Source organism: Rutidosis leptorrhynchoides, chromosome 9 (assembly GCF_046630445.1).
Source record: "Rutidosis leptorrhynchoides isolate AG116_Rl617_1_P2 chromosome 9, CSIRO_AGI_Rlap_v1, whole genome shotgun sequence".
Classification (NCBI taxonomy): Eukaryota; Viridiplantae; Streptophyta; class Magnoliopsida; order Asterales; family Asteraceae; genus Rutidosis; species Rutidosis leptorrhynchoides.
The window spans coordinates 15,474,798-15,482,912 of record NC_092341.1 but is presented as its reverse complement, the minus strand read 5'-3'; positions in this window follow the sequence as shown (position 1 = coordinate 15,482,912).

The window sequence follows — 8,115 nt, the reverse complement described above, 5'->3', positions numbered from 1 at the left end:
GAAGATCTTCTAAAGGAGAGATAATGTGCGGTTTCGGCTCGTGACAAATCTTGAAGTCCAATGAAAATATGATCTACGGCTCTGCTGATTGAGCCATGAATGTCAATCATCGAGGCCGTGCTGGAAGTGATTATTTCTCTAACGGGATGCTCATTTCTAAGGTCTTCAAATAGCGTCAAAAATTATATCTTCAATATCGCAAAATCTTCTGAACGGTGATCTCCAGAGTAAAACTCTGTAGCTTTGCACAAATTTGTTAAGAGGCGAAGCTGGAAAGAAGTGAAAAGCAGTCCTGACCCGAGCAATAGTGTCACCATTTTTGAATATATCTCCTGACATCCAGCTTTGAATGTGAAATTAGGATCAGTGGATTCGTGGAAGGTACGTGCTAACTGCTTCGTAACAAAGGTGGCAATGTTGACTCAGTCTTGTTCCAAATGCGAGAACGGATTGTTGCATATTTCTTCTTCTGATACTATGTCTCGTAACTCCTTGATAATTAGATCAGCGTGGTGATCAATTGTTACGTAAATCACTAGCCTTTCTGGCGTGCTTTCAAAATTATCTCTTTCCAAGAGAATGAAGAGGCTGTGAATATCTTCGATCATTTGAAAATTAGAGTGATAAGTTGGGCATCCGGTGGAAAGATCCAGTTAAGGTATTGTAAACCTTAGAGTAAATGATCTTCTGATCTCGACAAAATCTTGTCTCGAGAATAGTGTGAACCACTGAATTGTGCTCTCGTTGCCTTTCTTCATGGTATATATGATTGTGAAGAGTATTGATAAAGTCTTGAATGCACCCTTCTAAGATTTCAACATTATCATCTTCTCTGGATAGATAGAGGTTGTATTCATCTTCGATAGCCTTGATCCCCTCCTTTAAACGAGGTGTGAAAACAATTGTTGATTTACGGATGGCTCCGAAAATATCTTCAAATTCATCGGTGTCATTGATGAAGGTTATCATATTGGCGTGATTAGATATGACCGGAATCTAATATGAAAAAGAGTCCGGCTCCTCATGATCTGCTGCAGGTGGAGAATATGAATCATCCAGAATGTCTTCATTTTGCACTTCCTCGTCATCATCGGTATAGCTTTCATCTGTGAATTCGTCTGATGAATGGGTTTCTTCAGTATTCTGGTGCTTCACTTCGACACTGGCAGGGTCAATCTCTATATCTTTAACTTCGACATCCTTAGCAGTTTTCTTTTTGAACCGAATAATTAAACTGTGATCCTCCGTCTCTAGCCTCGTCAATTCTTCGTGACGTTCTTAGCTTAGAGAGGGTACTATCACAGTTCTTTTACGTCTCCCATTTCTTCTTCCTCCTCAGATTCTTCATCTTCCTCTATTTCTTCACTGGGATCCTATTCTTCCATTTCTGGGTCGCTAGCAGACTGTGATTCAACATCCATTTCGATATCATCGGCTGGTGGTGGGGACTCATCATCGGAAGCGATCTGTCCGGTGGAAATAGTAAACATCTCCGCCTGTCTAGAAAGATCAGTAGGTCGGTTAATTTTGAAGGTAACTAATGATACGCGTACCCGATCAGCTCGTGTAGCGCATCAAACAGCATCGCCACAAGGATTGCAAGAACGCGCGTTCAGGTGGATAGCGCTATTAGTGAAAACTATGGCGCTGATCCCATACATGCGCATTGGTGACGTGCACATATCAGGAGATGCTGTAGCTGCAGAGGACACCTGGCAGACAAAAGGCCAAGTCCGACAAGAACACTTTTTGCTTTTGTCGGGTCAGCTTACCCAAAGATGTACTATTGGCAGGCCACAATCCTTTTAACCTTATTATGTGGAGGTAAAAGACAAGAAGGGTTGCCCTATAAATAAAGGATTTCATCCACAACATTGGGGGATCTGGAATTCACTTTACACACACACATACACTATTGACAATAGCGCATAGCGCAATTATACCCGCGCTACTGGACTGATAGCATTTCACTAGACATTCTTGATACACAGGTAACATTCTATGAACACAAAACCCTACAACCCAGCGCGAGCCATCGCTGACCGGAATACCCGCCGATGGTGGGTCTATGTTTAACCACCCCCGCTGAGATCCTCATCTCGCAGGGGTTATTCACGGTACTCCGGACCGGAGAGTTAAACCCAATTGACCCTTAAATCCCCCTTCATTGATGTCAAGCATGGACCGAACCTGACCAAATTATTCTATGCTTGATCATTTGGCGACATCTGTGGGACACAAAAGTTAAAAGATTTTGATTTGATCTTTTTTCTGTATGTCCACTAACGACTCGCTTGTTTCTTTTTAATACACAGTAACAGGTGTTGAAATGGCTAGCAAGCCAGAAGTACCTAAACCTGCACAAGCACAAGCTACCTCACCCACAGGATCTAAGCCGGCAATTAAAGGATCTATAGGAACCTCCGACAGTGCGCCACCAAGGGGTGCTCAGATGCCTCCCCCTGGTGCACCCGCATCATCTTTCAAGACCCCATAAGCGACCAGGTCGATACCTTGGGCCTCGAACACCACAAGCACGGGGTTCACCCCCGCCTACCCAGCACCTGAAGCTACATGCAGTAGCCCAAGTCACACTAGCAGTCCTGCTGGCCCACAAAATACAAGGCACTCGCCCTCACCGTGAAGGGATGCATCCCCAATGACTCCTGGATCTAGCGCCACTACTTTTGCGCAAGGAACTTAGCCCACAGGAAGAGTCGCCTCCACTGAATCACTGGTTCGAACACGCGAACAACGTACTCTCAGTCAAGCCAATCTAATCTATGCTTTGATGAATTCTGTAGTCACCCGAACATTTCCATGTTTATATATATTAATAGAGATTGATATTTACATGACTAAATGTTTCTAACGTGTTAAGCAATCAAACTTGTTAACACTTGATCAAATGAAATAAGTTTCATATAGACAATTGATCACCTAAGTTGACCGGCCATTCACGAACGTTACAAAATTGTAAAAACTACATGTTGTGGTATATATATATATATATATATATATATATATATATATATATATATATATATATATATATATATATATATATATATGGTTGACATAAGATTATGATGAGTAAGTATCTCACTAAATATATTAACAATGTGTGATATACATAAGAAATGAGATTACTAAGTTAAGAAACTCGAAATGATATATATAACGATTATCGTTATGATAACGTCTACTAAATACATATGTATCATATTAAGATATTGATACACTATATTTAACATGATTAAATGATATTTAAATATATCATTAAGTGTGTTAACAATGAACTACATATGTAAGAACAAGACTACTAACTCAAGAATTACGAAACGAGACTTATATGTAACGATTATCGTTGTAACGATATTTTAATGTATATATCATATTAAAAGATATTCATACATCATAATATCATGATAATATAATAATTTAACATCTCATTTGATATAATAAACATTGGGTTAACAACATTAATTGAGATCGTTAACTTAAAGGTTTCAAAACAACATTTACATGTAACGACTAACGGAGACTTAACGACTCCATTAGAATGTATATACATGTTGTGTTTTGATATGTATTCTTACACTTTTGAAAGACTTCAAGAAACATATCAAAGTACTTCTACTTAACAAAAATGCTTACAATTACATCCTCGTTCAGTTTTATCAACAATTATACTCGTATGCACCCGTATTCATACTCGTACAATACACAGCTTTTAGATGTATGTACTATTGGTATATACACTCCAATGATCAGCTCTTAGCAGCCCATGTGAGTCACCTAACATATGTGGGAACCATCATTTGGCAACTAGCATGAAATATCTCATAAAATTACAAAAATATGAGTAATCATTCATGACTTATTTACATGAAAACAAAATTACACATCCTTTATATCTAATCCATATACCAACGACCAAAAACACCTACAAATACTTTCATTCTTCAATTTTCTTCATCTAATTGATCTCTCTCAAGTTCCATCTTCAAGTTCTAAGTGTTCTTCATAAATTCCATAAGTATAGTTTCATAAAAATCAATAATACTTCCAAGTTTGCAAGTTTACTTCCAAGCTTTCTAATCCATTCCAAGTAATCATCTAAGATCAAGGAACCTTTGTTATTTATAGTAGGTTATCTTTCTAATTCAAGATAATATTCATATTCAAACTTTGATTCAATTTCTACAACTATAACAATCTTATTTTGAGTGAAAATCTTACTTGAACTGTTTCCGTGTCATGATTCTGCTTCAAGAATTTTCAAGCCATCCAAGGATCCTTTGAAGCTAGATCCATTTTTTTCATTTCCAGTAGTTTTATCCAGAAAACTTGAGGTAGTAATGATGTTCATAACATCATTCGATTCATACATATAAAGCTATCTTATTCGAAGGTTTAAACTTGTAATCACTAGAACATAGTTTAGTTAATTCTAAATTTCTTCGCAAACAAAAGTTAATCCTTCTAACTTGACTTTTAAAATCAACTAAACACATGTTCTATATCTATATGATATGCTAACTTAATGATTTAAAACCTGGAAACACGATGAACACCATAAAATCGGATATACGCCGTCGTAGTGAAACCAGGGGCTGTTTTGGTTTGGATAATTAAAAACTATGATAAACTTTGATTTAAAAGTTGTTCTTCTGGGAAAATAATTTTTCATATGAACATGAAACTATATCCAAAAATCTTGGTTAAACTCAAAGTGAAAGTATGTTTTTCAAAATGGTCATCAAGATGTCGTTCTTTCGACGGAAATGACTACCTCTTTAGTAATTGACATGTAACTTAAATTTTCGACTATAAACCTATACTTTTTCTGTTTGCATTCTTAAATTAGAGTTCAATATAAAACCATAGCAATTTGATTCACTCAAAACGGATTTAAAATGAAGAAGTTATGGGTAAAACAAGATTGGATATTTTTGATCTTTTTAGCTACGGGAAATGTTTAACAAATCTATACAAATCATATCCTAGCTAACTTATATTGTATTATACATGTATTCTAATATATTATGTAATCTTGGGATACCATAGACACGTATGCAAATGTTTTGACATATCATATCGACCCATGTATATATATTATTTGGAACAACCATAGACACTCTATATGCAGTAATGTTGGAGTTAGCTATACAGGGTTGAGGTTGATTCCAAAAATATATATACTTTGAGTTGTGATCTAGCCTGAGACGTGTATACACTGGGTCGTAGATTGATTCAAGATAATATATATCGATTTATTTCTGTACATCTAATTATGGACAACTAGTTGTAGGTTACTAACAAGGACAGCTGACTTAATAAACTTAAAACAGTAAAACGTATTAAAAATGTTGTAAATATATTTTGAACATACTTTGATATATATGTACATATTTGTTATAGGTTCGTGAATCGACCAGTGGCCAAGTCTTACTTCTCGACGAAGTAAAAATCTGTGAAAGTGAGTTATAGTCCCACTTTTAAAATCTAATATTTTTGGGATGAGAATACATGCAGGTTTTATAAATGATTTACAAAATAGACACAAGTACGTGAAACTACATTCTATGGTTGAATTATCGAAATCGAATATGCCCCTTTTTATTAAGTCTGGTAATCTAAGAATTAGGGAACAGACACCCTAATTGACGCGAATCCTGAAGATAGATCTATTGGGCCTAACAAACCCAATCCAAAGTACCAGATGCTTTAGTACTTCAAAATTTATATCATATCCGAAGGGTGTCCCGGAATGATGGGGATATTCTTATATATGCATCTTGTTAATGTCGGTTACCAGGTGTTCACCATATGAATGATTTTTTATCTCTATGTATGGGATGTGTATTGAAATATGAAATCTTGTGGTCTATTGTTACGATTTGATATATATAGGTTAAACCTATAACTCACCAACATTTTTGTTGACGTTTAAAGCATGTTTATTCTCAGGTGAATATTAAGAGCTTCCGCTGTTGCATACTAAAATAAGGACAAGATTTGGAGTCCATGTTTGTATGATATTGTGTAAAAACTGCATTCAAGAAACATATGTCGATGTAATATATTTCTATTGTAAACCATTATGTAATGGTCGTGTGTAAACAGTATATTTTAGATTATCATTATTTGATAATCTACATAATGTTTTTAAAACCTTTATTGATAAAATAAAGGTTATGGTTGTTTTAAAAATGAATGCAGTCTTTGAAAAAACGTCTCATATAGAGGTCAAAACCTCGCAACGAAATCAATTAATATGGAACGTTTATAATCAATATGAACGGGAAATTTTAGTTGGTATCCGAGCGTTGGTCTTAGAGAACCAGAAAATTTGCATTAGTGTCTTATTGAGTTTGTTAGGATGCATTATTGAGTTTGTTAACATGTTTGATATTGTGTGATAGATGTCTACCTCTAGCACAAATCCCATTGACTCACCTAATAATAACGAAGAGTTGAATATATATTGGCAAGATTCACAAGTTCCCGAAGAACCGAAAGAAGAGGAAACGGAACCGGAAGAAGAGGAACCGGAAGAAGAGGAACCAGAAGAAGAGGAACCGGAAGAAGAAGAGGTTCCAGAGGGGGGAATAGTAGGAACCACAGAAAACCAGTCAAATAAAAGAAAATCCTCAACCAATGGACCAAAGTTAATAATGGTCAATGGCGTTTCCGCTAAGGAAGCAAAATATTAGGAAAATTACCAATTTTTCGATGAATCGGATCCTGATGAGGATTCCAATGATGTTATAGAAATTACCCTGACCCAATTTAATGAGGCAAAAGAAAATAATAAGGGAAAAAGCATCAAAATAGAGAAATCTGATTCCGACCCCGATGAACTTTATATGTACCGTCAACACCCGTATTTTCAATATCGTGACAATAACCCGAGAACCTCTAAACCACCAGGTTTTTCTAAACCAATGTGGAAAACGATGACTCGTATTAGAGGAACATCATATATCCCTAGAAGATTAGAAAAAAGAACCAAGTCCGAAGAAGAAGAAACCAGTTATTCAGATTAGAGGGGTGTGAGCATGTTGTGTAATAAATGTATTGTAGTGTGCTTGTACTTTTATGTTCTATGTAAAAATTGCTTGTATTGTTTGTTATTACGAATCTAATCCTTGTCTATTTTACAGTATAAAAACAAAATGGACATTAAGGGTAGACAACCGAATATTTTAGAAGACCTACCAGAGGATATGATTGAGGAAATCTTGTCTAGAGTCGGTCAGAATTCATCAGCACATTTAGTTATGGCAAAATTAACTTGTCAAACATTTGAAAGACTTTCCAGAAATGCCTTAGTTTATAAAAGGCTTTCCTTTGATAGGTGGGGTATATCACATTGGGGAGACTTTAAGTTACACCGTGTTTTCTTTAAAGCGTTAAATGCGGGGAACCCAAATGCAATTTTACGCTACGGGTTTAGAACCTATTTTGACTCAACATATTCCAACATAGGATTTCGTGAATTAGAAAGAGTTTCTAACATGCAACATAAAGAAGCATGTTATGTTTACGGGTTAGTGATGTTCGCTTCTTACCAAAGTGAGAAAAAGAACATCGGATTGCAGCTTTTAAATAAAACTTTCCCACAAGTGACGAATTCAGTAGTTGGGGTGAGAAACAAGGTTTTTAGATTATTACGGGGCTATTGGACATTACGAAACCCTCGTCCTTTTGACGACATTACAACATGCTGCCTAGCTAATGGTCATAACGGTTATTTTCCACAAGACCAAGGATGGGAAGTTGTCTTAGTAAAACCAGAATGCATGACTTGTTTCTGGACTTATGAATTATGTGTCTTTATTTCCTTTGCTGAAAAACTTGCGTATTAACTAGATTTATCTTCAAAACTGTCCTGCATCATAGTGTACTATATTTCATGTTATGTGTAATATAGCGAAGTTGTAAGTTTGAAGAATATTTGTATGTGATATATTATTATAATCAGTTTTTCATATGGAATTGTAGTAGTTGAATTGTATATTAGCTACTAAGTATGAACTTAACGGGTAGGTAGTACCCGAATTTAAACTTATAAAACGCTAATATGAAGAAAAAGCTTTTATAAATGAG